The 14,521-nt window shown below is 39.2% G+C and overlaps 1 long non-coding RNA gene across 1 annotated transcript in view; it reads right to left on the bottom strand.

Annotated features, from left to right (window-relative positions):
* Positions 1–362: 362 nt before the first annotated feature.
* LOC148145299 (uncharacterized) overlaps positions 363–14,521 on the bottom strand; it is a 209,060-nt gene continuing 194,901 nt past the window's right edge. Inside the window, exons 2-3 of the long non-coding RNA XR_015761454.1 lie at positions 11,823–12,010; positions 363–1,923 (exon numbers count right to left, since the gene is read on the bottom strand). This is a non-coding gene — a long non-coding RNA (uncharacterized LOC148145299). The remainder of the gene's footprint in view (positions 1,924–11,822; positions 12,011–14,521) is intronic.

Below are 14,521 nucleotides of genomic sequence, written 5' to 3'. Positions count from 1 at the left end.
GCAGGTTTACGTTGTATGATAAATCTTGTTTGTCCGCATCCCATTCACTCCTTGTTCAAAAACTGTTACCTCACTAACTGTTCAAATATTCTGATGAAAGGCCTCAGACCTGACTCATAACACTGTTTTATTCTCTGCACAAATGCTGCTGACCAGCTGAGATTTTCCAGCATTTCTTGTTTTTGTTTAAGATGTTAGGCTATTTGCTTTATTGTCATTATTTAGAAGATGTAACTCTATAAAAGGCTGGTTGCAAAATGGATTGTGCAAATTTCCGAACAGAATGTTTTTAGAGACATATCAGTATCAATTTACAAAACCACTTTTTGTGTTTTAATTTTATTTTTAAAAATCCTCCCAAACTCTGTTTATTCCATAAAATAATTCTCCATTCACTAAATTGCAACTGGACTGGCCTACATTGTTAGTAGATAGCAAAATATATCATGTATGGAAATATTACACATACTGCGAGAATCAATGATATTGGAAAGAAGGACAACAGAAAGGTAACAATGAAAGTTCCAAGCAAAACCTGAATTATTCATGAAACAGCCAGTAGCAGCAGTAGTGGAATCAGTTCTGAAGAAGGGTCACTGGACTTGAAGCGTTAACTCTTCTTTCTCTTCACAGATGCTGCCAAACCTGCTGAATTTCTCCAGCAATTTCAGTTTTTGTTAGTACTATCGACCTGTTGGTGAGACAGCTGGTTTGCGATGCTGTGAGATACCAAAAGTAGTTCAGTCCCCATTTTGGCTGAGGTTGCTACGAAGATTCCACTTTCGCAATCTTACCCCTCACCTGAGGCATACTGACCTCCAGTCACCTCTCTCTCTAATGAGAGAGCAGCCCTATGGTTCTCTGAGACTATGACAACTTTAGCTTTATCTTTAGCTTTAGACATGGACAAATACAAAGATATGGAAATTGATGCACAGGAGGAAACTAACAAGTCCACTTCAACAAAGACTTAGAATTTATATAACCCTTTCAACATAGCAAATCAGTCTAAGGCACATATTATTGCATCGATACAGATAGAATTAGTTTCGAGTGGCATTATGGTTGGTGCAGACATGATGGGCTGAAGAGCTTGTTCCTATGTTGTACTGTTTTATGTTCTATATTCTGTTATCAAACTGATAACGTTTCTTCGAGGAGTCAAGATAAAATGAGTGATGGAGAGGTTGAGAGAACTAATTGCAGAACTTGGACTGTAGCAACTGAAGCAATGGCTACCCCAATGGAAAAACCTATCTCAGGGGTGCACAAGAAGTCAGAATTGGAGCACTCCAGATACAGGGTTACTGAGACAAGAGTAAAGTTGTAATGGTTGGGATTTTGAAATAGGGGTAATGATAAGGCTATCAGTTCACTGTTATTAAGGAGTATATCTGGTAGTGTATTTCAGCATCTAGACATATACCGTTAAATGTTGATGCCCTGACATTGCTCTTAGAATACTCTGCTCTTCCACAGCTTTTAATTTTTATTATCCCTGCTTATAAACACTGTATGAAGTTGCTGTTTTTGCCAATTAGTTATCTACTAAACATGCCAGAAAAATCTAGGTGCATTCTAAATAAATGAAATTTTAAACGGCATGTAATCTCCACTGCCAAAAATCATCTGTAATGCTGAAAATTTATTTGCAGTCGTGCAAAGTCTCATTCCTTCAGAACTTGACTTTGTTGATTCTTAACAAAAAAAAGTTTATACTTTTTTTTATTATTTTCTCATTCTTCTCAATTCCATTTTGCTTTCCCACTTTCTATTCAGATTTTTTGAACGTGATTTTATATCAATGTCTGTTAAATTCTTTCTTCATGGCCAAGGCTCGAATGTTTCAGTGGATATTCTTCAATCTGATTAGTTAAAAAGTTTCATTGTTTCTTGTCCTGCTTGAACAGTGTTCTAGATTACCTGCAGAAGAAACATAAATGGAAATGACTTGGAAACAATACAAGCTGCTGCTCAAAAGCTTGCCAAAAGCAACAATCAGTAGAATGAATCACAAGTGTCATTTATTTACCAGTAATCAGAAAATCCAGACCAATATATTTTGTTTTTAACATTGTGATAAGAGTATTGATGATATTCAGCTTGAACCTGCTGATTGATGCGATGTAAAACAATATCTGCCAAATTCACCAAGTATTCAAAGCATAATGTCAATAGATAGTGTACGCTACAATGTACAGTAAAAAACGTTACGTGCCCACGACTAATGGCTTTACCACATGTTTTTCAGAAAACTCATAAACATCTGTATTACAGATGCAGTGCAGTGTTGTTTCAAATTTCCACCTCAGTATTAGAACTTGAACCAAGACCATGATTCTAATCTTAATTATGCCACTAGGGATCCAGGCAGAGCCAAGTCTGGATATATCTCAACAGAAATGTGGTAAGTTAATCCCTGAGTCAACCTGGGCCAGCATTGCACCCACTTTTACAGGCTGTTATATTCCCGTAACTTGACATGCACCTGGGAGTAAAATATCTGTTCAACCTTTGATTAGAGAATGATCATTTTTTCATTTGTTCACAGAAAGTGGGCATCACAGTCAAGACCATCTCTAAGTATCCTTAAGATAGTGCTGTTAAACCACTTTCTTAAACTGCTCAGTTCAAATGCTGTGCACAGAATGCATTTTTATTCATTCGTAGAATGTGAGCATCAAAGACAAGGACAGCATTTGTTTTTCAAAACTAATTTGGTGCATAGATGCAGGAATAGGCCATTCAATCTGTCTAGCCTGCTCTGCTTTTCAATTAGATCATGCCTGATCGTTTACCTCAGTGTGTCAGAACAGAGAAGGTTGTGAGCCACCAACCTACTGCATTTCTTGTGCTCCAGCTAAAGCTGCAGTATTGTTAGCGAAGGCGTTGTGGGAATTTGATCAAGCTTTCTTTACTTATTCACTTGTGGGATGTGGGTGCTGTTGGCTGGCCAGCAATTATTGTTTATCCCTAGCTGCCCTTGAGAAAGTGGTGCTGAGCTGCCTTCTTGAATTGTTGCATCCACATGCTGTGGGTTGACCCACAGTACCCTTAGGGAGGGATTTTCAGGATTTTGACCCAGCGACAGTGAAGGAACGGCGATATATTTCCAAGTCAGGATGGTGAGTGTGATGGAGGAGAACTTGCAGATAGTGATGTTCCCATGTATCTGCTGCCCTTGTCCCTCTAGATGGTTGCGGTTGTACATTTGGAAGGTGCTGTCTAAGGATCTTTGTGAATTTCTACAGTGCATCATGTAGACAGTACACTCTACTGCCATTGTGTGCTGGTGGTGGAGGGAGTGGATGTTTATGGATGTGGTGCTAATGAAGCAGGCTACTTTGTGCTGGATGGTGTCAAGTTTCTTGAGTGTTGTTGGAGCAACACACACCCAGGCAAGTGTGGGATGTTCCATCAACCTCCTAATTGTATCTTGTAGATGGTCACAGGCTTTGGAGAGTCAGGAGGTGAGTTACTCGCCGCAGTACTCCTAGCTTCTGACCTGTTCTTGGTCAATGGTATCCCCAAGGATGTTGACAGTGGGGGAATCCCCTCACAAATCTCAACACCATCTAGGTGGACACCCCATCCACTGCCTTTAACATTGGGCTTGATATTATAATATTATGGGTAGGAATTGCATATATTTGCTAGTAATTGGTAAACACCAATTTACTAATAACAGGAGATTAAGTTATGGTTATGTCCTTAAATGTGAAGGGGATACAGTTAGATTCTCCCTTGTTGGACATGCTCACTGTCTGGCACTAGTGTGGCATGAATCTCATTTGTCACTTGTCAGTCCAAGCCTGGATATTGTCCAAGTCTTGCTGCATACAGATAACAAGTAGTTTAACATCAGAGGAGTTGTGAATGAGATTGAATATTGTGTGACCATCAGCAAATATCCTTACATCAGAACTTATATTAGGGGGAATGAATTAGTTGATGGTGGTTGGGCCTAGGACTGTACCCTGAGGAACTCCTGCAGAGATATCTCTGCACTGAGATGATTGGCCGCTAACAACCAAAACCATTGTCCATTGTGCTGTGGTTGATTCCAAAAATCTTTGGACCGAGGTTACAATGAGGTCAGAAATGAAGTGGCCCTGGTTGAATCCAAACTGAGCACTGAAAGGAAGGTGAATAGGTGATGCCTGATAGGAGATTGGCAACATCTTCCAAAATTTTGAGGGGCAGTACAGAGGGGTTTCATTTTTCCTACCTTTTGGGAGCAGGACACACTTTACTGGGTAAATATCAATATGGTAGCAGTGCTGGCAAAGTGTGCAGCTAGCTCTAAAGCACAAATCTATAATCCTATTGCCAGTTTGTTGTCAGATCCATAGCCTTGGTAAGTCCAGTGCACGCAACAATCTTTTGACATCACATGGAGTGAATAAATTGTATGAAAATTAATATTTGTGATTCTGTGGACATGATGAGGTGGCTGAGGATCATCCACTTGTCCCTTCTGGCAGAGGCTGGGGTAGCCAATGTTTCAAACTGGTCTTTTGCACTGATATTCTAAGCTTTCCCATCATTGGGGATGGGGATATTTGTGAAGCCTCCTCTTCTCTTTAGCTGTTTTATTGTCCACCATTATCCACAAAGTAGATGTGACAGGACAGTGCAGTTTTTATTGGAATTGTAGGATATGGAAATGTTTAGTTCTGTCTGTCACATGGTGCTTTTCCTCTTTAACTTGCCATAGTCTGGTGCTACAGCTCAAATGGCTGATGTCTCATTTTTAGGTCAACCTGATGCTACTCGAGGTATGTTGTTCTGAACTCCTCAATAAATCAGGATTGATTCCCTGTTTGGTGGTAATAGTAGGTGACATACACTGAGCTTGTGGTTATTAATTCAGGGTGAATATAATTCTGCTTTCACTGATAGCCATAAGTGCCTCATGAACAATCATTTTGAGCTACTCAATATATTCTATTTAGCATGGTGATAATATCATGCAACATAACAAAGAATGTCCTCAGCGCGAAGAGTGAACTACATCTTCACAAGGACTGCATGATAGTCACTCCTATCAATATTGTAATGAACAGAAGTATCTACAACAGGCTGGTGAAAATTAGGTCAAGCAGGTAATGCTACTACCAAGCCTCTCTCTGTCGTGGATATTATAATCTCCTATTCAGTTCCTGTCTTTGCAACCTTCCATGCTTCTTTTAAATGATATTTGACATGAAGCACAATGATTCTTCAGCTGAGGGAGAAGATTATGTGCTAATCAGCAAGAGTTTTCTTTACCTGTGTTTGACATGAGACATCATGGGGTCTCGAGACAAAGTTATGGACTCCTAATACTATATCACTGTGCTTGCCATGTCGGTTTTTGGAAAAGTCTGGACAATAGCTGTGGAGTATAATTTGGTGAGCATGATCTTTGACCTTGCATCTTTGGCACAAGTCCATAAATATTAGTGAGGGGTCCCTGCAAGATCAATTGGGCAGAGTGTGCCTCAGTCATTTTCTGTTTATTCTCATTTCATTTTTCTACAGAGGTTTGGAGTGGCTCACTAAGATGTACCAGAGAACATTTAACAGTCAAGCACATTTCTTCAGGTGTGAAACACACATAAGTCAGCGTGGGTATGGTTGACATATTTCCTTCCCTTTAGCATCAGTGAACCAATGTGTTTTTATAGTTGGCCTGGAGGTTTCAGGGCTGTCATTACTTAGTATTAATTAGTGGAATTTAAATTTCTCCAGTTGCCACAGTAGGATTTGAGCACTTTCCTCTGAATGATTGGTCCAGCAACTTTATCATCATGCTGCTGAACCCATATCCTGTTTTATGAGAACATTGGTTGTTTTGTTAGGGACATTTTGGAACCTTTGCAGGATGAGATAGTTGAGTTTGGACAGGATGGACTTTCAGAACATACTTAACCCAAGTTTCCACTTCAACTGAAGTTTCCTTTCTTCCAGCTTTAATCTGGTTTTTCATCTTGAATGGCAGCATTGGACTTACTTTTACTGTGTTTCTTTTCATGTAAACATTTGTAATATTTTTACATTTTAAGGGTAAGATTGTAATTTTTTAAATAGTTCTTCCAGCCAAGAGGACATAACAAAAAATCGAGCCTGCAGCTCCTGTATTTTTTTTAGTCTAAAAAAATTCAGTCCTCTGACAAAAAGCAGTTTGACTCAGAGCATCATGATCTCCACCATGAGTAGGTCAACGGGGGTAAGCTGCAAGGGGATAGAACCCAGTACTGTTGCTACCAATCTGGTACACACTAACACAGCCAAACTGCCCCTCCAAAGGAGGTGGTGTTGCTGCTCTGGCAACATAAGCTATTACTGTATATTCTAGATTGGAACTATAGACAGCAATGGTGGGGGCTCTCCAGTTCCTTCACATGACATGCCTGCCTTCTTAAAGTTAATGGTGGGAAACTATAGTGAGCACATTTATGCATCTTCAATATCTTAGTGATCGAATTTCTATCTAAGTACTCAGATAAATAAAACTCTTTTAATCATTGATTCACTTTATTCAGTGGATACTGATAGGATCTCAGTAGAGCCAAAATAAAGCATTTTTTAAAATAGTAGAGAAAATTTGAAATCCCAATCATTTGCTGAAAAATAAAAGCTACAAAATTCTATGATTTAACACAGAAAGCTTTTTAAAACTATAGAATAACCAATACAGCAAATGTTAAACACTATTTCTTCTATACTCTAACATCTAGAAATAATATTAGCTGCACATGAATTAACAGGCAACTTGTGGTCAAATTTAAAGTAAGAACTGCTAGGCACTTGTCTAAGCAATTCAAATTTTACAAGCAGAATCTACAATATGAATGACATACATTCTAGGTTAAAATGCAGGTAATGTCAGTAATTAAGAAGGCTAATGGAATACTATCCTTTACTACGAGATGAAGAATGCTATGCATTAGATATATAGGGTATTGGTGAGCCCACATTGTCAATATTGTTTGTAGTTTTGATCTCCTTATGCAAGGAAGGGTGTACATATGTTGGAGATTGTTCAGAGATTTACTAGATTGATACTTGGAATGAGTGGTTGTCTATGAAGATATTTTGGACAGATTATGCTTGTTTCTGCAGGGATTGCATCAAAATGTTTGTCTGATTATGAATGCTCTCAACTTTACACAGGGTTTGCAGTGGCTAATATCTGATGATGTTAACAAGATGCCAGTCCCACAGTTTCCACTTGCCCTGTGTTATCATGCAAACTTGGCCACAACACAGAAATAAAAGTCAACACAAATTAAACCATTTCAACCCCAATATATACATCAAACTATGCTATGTTGCATTCAGCTGTCAAACACTTATCCTTCTGTATTCCCATCGAGCCTGTCTTCTGCATAACATTTCTTGCTTACATGCAGTTCTGCCTAGAAGGTGTACCATTGTTGATGGAAAGCTGCTGATGTTCAGTGGGGCACATTCGATCATTCTTGAGTATATTCTGAAGCAGCTCTAGTATCCACTAGTACAGCCTTACTTCAGTTGTTGGTAAAGTGTTGGAAAAGGTTAGAAGAGATAGGATTTATAATCACCTAGAAAAGAATAATTTGATTAGGGATAGTCAGCACGGTTTCATGAAAGGTAGGTCGTGCCTCACAAACCTTATTGAGTTCTTTGAGAAGGTGACCAAACAGGTAGATGAGAGTAAACCGGTCGATGCGGTGTATATGGATTTCAGCAAGGCATTCGATAAGGTTCCCCACAGTAGGCTATTGTACAAAATGCGGAAGAATGAGATTGTGGGAGATATAGTAGTTTGGATCAGTCATTGGCTTGCTGAAAGAAGACAGAGGGTGGTGGTTGATGGGAAATGTTCATCCTGGAGTCCAGTTACTAGTGGTGTACCGCAAGGGTCGGTGTTGGGTCCACTGCTGTTCATCATTTTTATATACGACCTGGATGAGGGTGTAGAAGGGTGGGTTAGTAAATTTGCAGATGACACTAAGGTCGGTGGAGTTGTGGATAGTGAAGAAGGATGTTGTTGGTTATACAGAGAGACATAGATAAGCCGCAGAGTTGGGCTGAGAGGTGGCAAATGGAATTTAATGCGGACAAGTGTGAGGTGATTCACTTTGGTCGGAGTAACCAGAATACAAAGTACTGGCTAAGATTCTTGGTAGTGTAGATGAGCAGAGAGATCTCGGTGTCCATGTACACAGATCCTTGAAAGTTGCCACCCAGGTTGACAGGGTTGTTAAGAAGGCATATAGTGTTTTAGCTTTTATTTATAGAGGGATTGAGTTCCGGAACCATGAGGTTATGCCGCAGTTGTATAAAACTCTGGTGCGGCTGCACTTGGAGCATTGTGTACAGTTCTGGTCACCGCATTATAAGAAGGATGTGGAAGCTTTGGAAAAGGTGCAGAGGAGATTTACTAGGATGTTGCCTGGTATGGAGGGAAGGTTTTATGAGGAAAGGCTGAGGGACTTGAGGCTGTTTTCATTAGAGAGAAGAAGGTTCAGAGGTGACTTAATAGAGACATATAAGATAATCAGAGGGTTAGATAGGGTGGACAGGGAGAACCTTTTTCCAAGTATGGTGACGGCGAGCACGAGCAGGCATAGCTTTAAATTGAGGGGTGATAGATATAGGACAGATGTCAGAGGTAGTTTCTTTACTCAGAGAGTAGTAAGGGTATGGAATACTTTGCCTGCAACAATAGTAGATTCGCCGACTTTAAGAACATTTAAGTTGTCATTGGACAAACATGGAATAGTGTAGGTTAGATGGGCTTCAGATTGGTATGACAGGTCGGCGCAACATTGAGGGCTGAAGGGCCTGTACTGCGCTGTAATGTTCTATGTTCTATGCTCGGCCCTGATCTGTGGTATCACAATGTGGTTCAATAGGGCTGGGCTAGCTAGGCAGAGGGCACCGGCAGACCATTGGCTGTGGGAGAAAAGTGCTGTTTTCCTGACAAAGAGCAGCAAGATTGTATTGCAAAGGACCAAAGCCACTCCAAAAGGAATACATCTCAGCAATTCTCATAAGGATAATGCTACTGGAGTAGTAATGGAGAAACTCAAACTAATAATACTCTCAAGAAATAACTTCAAATCCCATCACAGCAGCAGGTAGAATTTAAATTCAATTAATTAACAAATCTGAGATTAAATACCAGTCTCATCTTTGCAAGGTTTGTGAAGGTTTATAGTTGAAGTTTAGGGTGTAGGTTTGCTCGCTGAGCTGTAAGTTTGATATCCAGACGTTTCATTACCTGGCTAGGTAACATCATCAGTGGCGACCTCCAAGTGAAGTGAAGCTATTGTCTCCTGCTTTCTATTTATATCTTTCTCTTGGGTAGAACAAACTGAAAATACCCAGTACAACCCATAGACAAAACCAACATCGTCTACAAAATTCCATGCAAGGACTGCTACAAACACTACGTAGGGCAAACAGGAAGAAAGTTAGCCACCAGGATACACGAACACCAGCTAGCCACAAAAAGACACGACCCTCTCTCCCTCGTAGCTCTACACACAGATGAAAAAAAACACCATTTTTGACTGGGACAACACATCTATCCTGGGACAGGTTACGCAAAGACATGCCAGAGAATTCGTAGAGGCCTGGCACTCCAACCACAATGCCATAAACAAACACATCAATCAACCCCTCAGAAAACGAACAGGAAATGACATCCCACAAACCCCAGGAACCCCATCCAGGACAAACATCTAAATAGAAAGCAGGAGACAACAGCTTTGCTTCACTTGGAGGTCGCCACTGATGATGTTACCTAGCCAGGTAATGAAACGTCTGGATATCAAACCTACAGCTCAGCGAGCAAACCTACAACCTAAACCAGTCTCATCATTAATAGTCATAAAATGATCAGATTATTGTTAAAAACTCATCTGGTTCACTAGTGCTCTTTAAAAAAGGGAACAAGCCATCCTTACCCAGGCTGGTCTATCTGTGATTCTAGAGCCACAGTAATGTGCTTGCCCTTTTCAATGCCCTGGCAAATCATTCAGTTTAGGAAGCTCAACCCTCTGCTCAAAAGTATTAGAGAATGAACAATGAATGCTCTCCATGCTCGTGACACCCAACTCTCCAGAATAATGAAAACATGTTGCTGACTGATGTTCCTATATGAACACTGGTGTCTGTACAGCCAGGACAGCAGCAATCTGAATCTAAGAGAAAGCGAGGACAGCAGATTCTGGAGATCATTTTTTGACAGCAGTCTGAATCTGTGTGGCACCAAACTGAGCTTACAATCTCACAACGAGATGTTGAATGGATTCAGCTTGATGCTGAAACTAGTCAATAGACACTTCAGCAGAGTTGTGCCCTTAGGTATGCTAATGGATTTGGCACCACATCTATGTCAGAAAGGAGTCTCCCAGCTCTACACACAGTTGGTGCTGAACTCCTCCATGCTCCTTGACATTGATGGCAGGGTTTCCCGTGGACATGTCAACACCATGCATTTTGTTGTCCCTAACAATGGGGTTCTTCTGTACATTATTTTACCCAAATGCTCATCTGAGTCCTTGGCAGCAGAATCTGTGTGCAACCTCACCCTTTTGTGAGCTGCATCAGCCTTGTCCTCTGCTCTACAGAGCGCTCGTGCTTGGCATTTCCTGACATGTAAAATCCTTTCTCTGTGCTGTCCTGTAAATTCCATACAGTGCCTGCTGCCCGTGTGTGAATGATCAAGTGATGGTGTTTCGTGGTTGTTGTTGTCTTGTTGCTATTCTACCCATTGCTTTTCTACCTTTTCTTGTTTTGCTGACTATTCTAGTTTCAGCAAGTGATTATGGTGAGGCGGGTTTGGAGCAGTTTCAAATGTGCACTGCTCATCTCCCACTCTATAGTGCCTCCTAAATTTGTAAATCTGAAACACAATATTTACATAATTTTTTTAATGCCTGGGATATTACTTATAATGCAGCATGCAGAAACTGGTACATGTAATTTCTCAGCCTGCACATTAGATGGTGCAGTTCTAGGAATCCATGCCTATTATCATAGGTACTTCAATAAAATATTCATTTTGCTGCAGAATCTTTAGCATGTGGTGCTTTGTAGGTCATAGATTAATTTATGTTTATGCTTTTGAAATAGATAAGCTGGAATTTATTGGAGCTTTTAATGTTCATAATTCCAACAACTCTAAAGAGGCTTTGAAATTTAATGACTTTATTGTTGCCCATTTTGTAGAACTACTTGCTTTGATAATTTATATGCACTTTCATTGACTGTGAACTACATGAAGCCGATATGTTCTCCACAATCTAATGGTCAAATGAGTAAAGAACTAGCATTTTAAATCACAAAATTACGTTTTTCAATAGAAGAAGTTCCCATGGTAATGGTTTTTATCGCAGATCTTACAATACAGCATTACTTTTCCAGTATTGATTTATTTATTTTGTTAATACTTCCATCCGGTCCTATTAGCTCATGAATAAAATGCATTTTTATTGCATTAATGTAAATGGTATTTTCACTGCCAGAGAATCTGATTATTATTTACAGAAAAATGTTTAAAAATCAATAATTGCAGGCAGTTTTATAAGAGGGCATGGATCACATATTTTTCTAGTGCAGTAAATAGCACATATGTTTAATAAATAGAACATTGCACTACTTGCAAGGCATTATATAGAGTTTCATGAAAAAAACAAAGGATTTATGGGTCCTTTATCCTCCTCATAATGCATCCATTAGTAGAGCCTATCATGTGAAATAATTGTTCTAATTGAATATTTTATTTTTCAGATTCTTCAATGAAACTAATATATATTAGTTTGTCCCAGAGATCATACACTTACCTCTGAACTAGAAGTTTATGCTTCAAGTCCAGCTACAGTCATTTCAGCTGATGCCCCTGTGCGAGGCTGAGGGAGCAGTAATTGCTGGATGTGCCATCCCCTTCAGATGAGATGTCAGACTGAGTCTTGCACATTTGCTCAAGTGGATGTTAAACATCCCAAAGCATTGACATCCCTGGTACGTTTTCCTGGTTTAAATGAGACGATAAAAACACAGAAATTAACTGGGTATTTATCCCTTTGGAATCTTTTCTGTGAAGATGATTGCATGGAAACCTTATGAAAACAATAACTGCACATTACAGTTCCTTTGGTGTCAAGCACTTTGGCACATTTCTGAGATATATGATAATGATGCTGTATAAATAGTATGTCCTTTATTAAAAATGTGAAGTGTAAATTTGGAATAAATATGTTATCAGTTAATTACTGTGCAGCATCCAGATAGTTTTCCTTTGATATATGTTATTTCTTTACATTGACAATGAGTTATAAGTGAACTGAGAATTGCATCAGAATGGGTCAGCTGCAGAAAGCAGGTCATGTCATTTATTTGGACAAACATACTGATGGAGAACCACTGTTCTTGAATATAGATAGGGATCCCAATAGAGCATCAAAAAGGAGCATTCAGAGTCCCACCCTGAGCAAGTGGTGTATTATTGAGAATTAGATTGACTCGATTTTTCCAGATACGGATGTGGGCTTTTTAAGATTGTTGAAAGTGAGAGGATTTGTATCGAGTCTACTTTTAGAAATTAAATAATGGGAAAAAATATTATTTTAATTTGCTTTTAGTTCTCCATTTCACTTGAAAATACATTATTCAAAGGATAGAGGAAACATTGATAAGTGATTGAAGAAATATTGTTAATCATCAATATGTGGAGGAGTTTACCCCAAAACGAATTGAATATAAAGTATCTGATTTTTTTCTCCGATTCATTCATGGGATGTGGGTGTTGCTGTTAGGGCCAGTAATAATGAACCTTGGGATTAGGTATTCTTGGTGATGATACATGGTTAGGACATCACCTTTGCTCAAATATGACACCAAGATTGTGAATAGGCTGACTTAACTTCAGAAAGTAGCAACAAAGAATGATTTTGGTCATGAGAGTGCATAATTTGTGATGTCAAAAGTTAACAGGCAGGATGTTTAATAGGTAGGATTTCCCTGTGGGATTTGGGACCAGAATGCTGGGACAGTCTGAACAGCTCAGCAAGTTTATCAGGGCCTGATTTCTACTCAGCTGCTTCCATGCTCATACACCCAATTAAGAAAGGCAACAATCAGTAACTATCATGATTGTTTTGCTCTGAGGTCAGCTCAAAAAAGAGGGAATTTATTTGTTTATCCACCTCCTCAGGAACATAGGGCCTTTTTATTGAGTAGCAATATCTAAGTGTCTGTTTTTCTCAGCATGGAGGTCTAACTCTCTGGTTTAACAAGCCATTTCTAATATCTACCTCATTTGGGATTCTTAGAACTCAGATCTAGGAGCAGCACTGGCTGGATCTTCTTTAGTAAAAACATAGTTCCCCAAGAGGAACCTTTGACAAACTGTCTATTTGTGCAGCTGAACTTAAGCATCCGGCTAAGCTGAAAACAATTAGTTCTTGGATAAAATTCAACCGTACTAGTGTAATGTTGATCCATATGTTTTCAACTGTAATAAGTTTATGGAGTTTGAATTGCTGGGGGACTAGACTAAGCTTGGATTTACCTATCACATTCATTATTGGAAGTCGAGCCAGGTTGTTGTAATTCTCACATTTTTTCAATGAGAAAAGCAGTTTTTCATATGAAGGTTCCATTTGCAGAATTGGTGAGGTACGTTCTCAGTTGGGTTTTATTGAATAACTTGTCACTAGGTACGGGACCACAGGAGTAGTCAGAGTTCATCATGGAATTATAAACGATTGCCTGTCCATAAAGACACAACAATTTCTCTTCCGTAAATCTTCAGGTTGTGGTCTTGAATATGTTCTCATGACGTGAAATTATGCATTTATACATTGAACGTTTATCCAGTAAATTGGTTTGAACATCCACAAAGAAGAAAAAAAACCCTGCATTTGTAAAGTACTTTATCATGGCCTTTGAAAGCAACAATTCTTTTGTGTTTGATAAAGTTTATGGAAACAAAATGTACAAAGCAATTAATCTTTCAGATAAAAAGAGCTTTTATCCAGGACCACACCTTGTTTCCTGAACACGATGATTCCTCATAGTGTTCAGCATTTATTGCCACTTTTCACTGTAGTCTTGTTTTTATTAGAATTGACTGCTCGCCAAGTTTCATCCAGGTTATAGGCAAGTACTTTACTTTGACTCTGTACTATTTGATCTTACCTTTTATATTTTGCAGACAATCATCATCAGAGTCAATGATAGATGGAGCCTGAACATTTAAATGTTGCTACTGGGCTGAAGAATACTGAATGATTTGTTGCTCACTTGTAAAGGAGGCTGTCATTCAGGAGCTGCCCATTATACACAGTGATTTTCCATTGCAAGGGAAGTGTTTATTCTTTCCAACGACAGGCATATGTACTTCCTCATAACGTGTAACTCAGGTGCAGACCTTTCTTGTATCGGAAACATTAACCTGTCTGTCCACTTCATAGATGCTGTTTGACTTGCTAAGTGACTCCAGCACTGACATTTTTTAGCAGATTTCGAGCATCTGCATCTG

Source organism: Chiloscyllium plagiosum, unplaced genomic scaffold (assembly GCF_037043375.1).
Source record: "Chiloscyllium plagiosum isolate Xiang-an unplaced genomic scaffold, Cpla_swu_hap1 HiC_scaffold_25, whole genome shotgun sequence".
Taxonomy (NCBI): domain Eukaryota; kingdom Metazoa; phylum Chordata; class Chondrichthyes; order Orectolobiformes; family Hemiscylliidae; genus Chiloscyllium; species Chiloscyllium plagiosum.
Note: the sequence above shows the minus strand (reverse complement) of the source record. Positions and strands in the feature narration are given on the sequence as shown.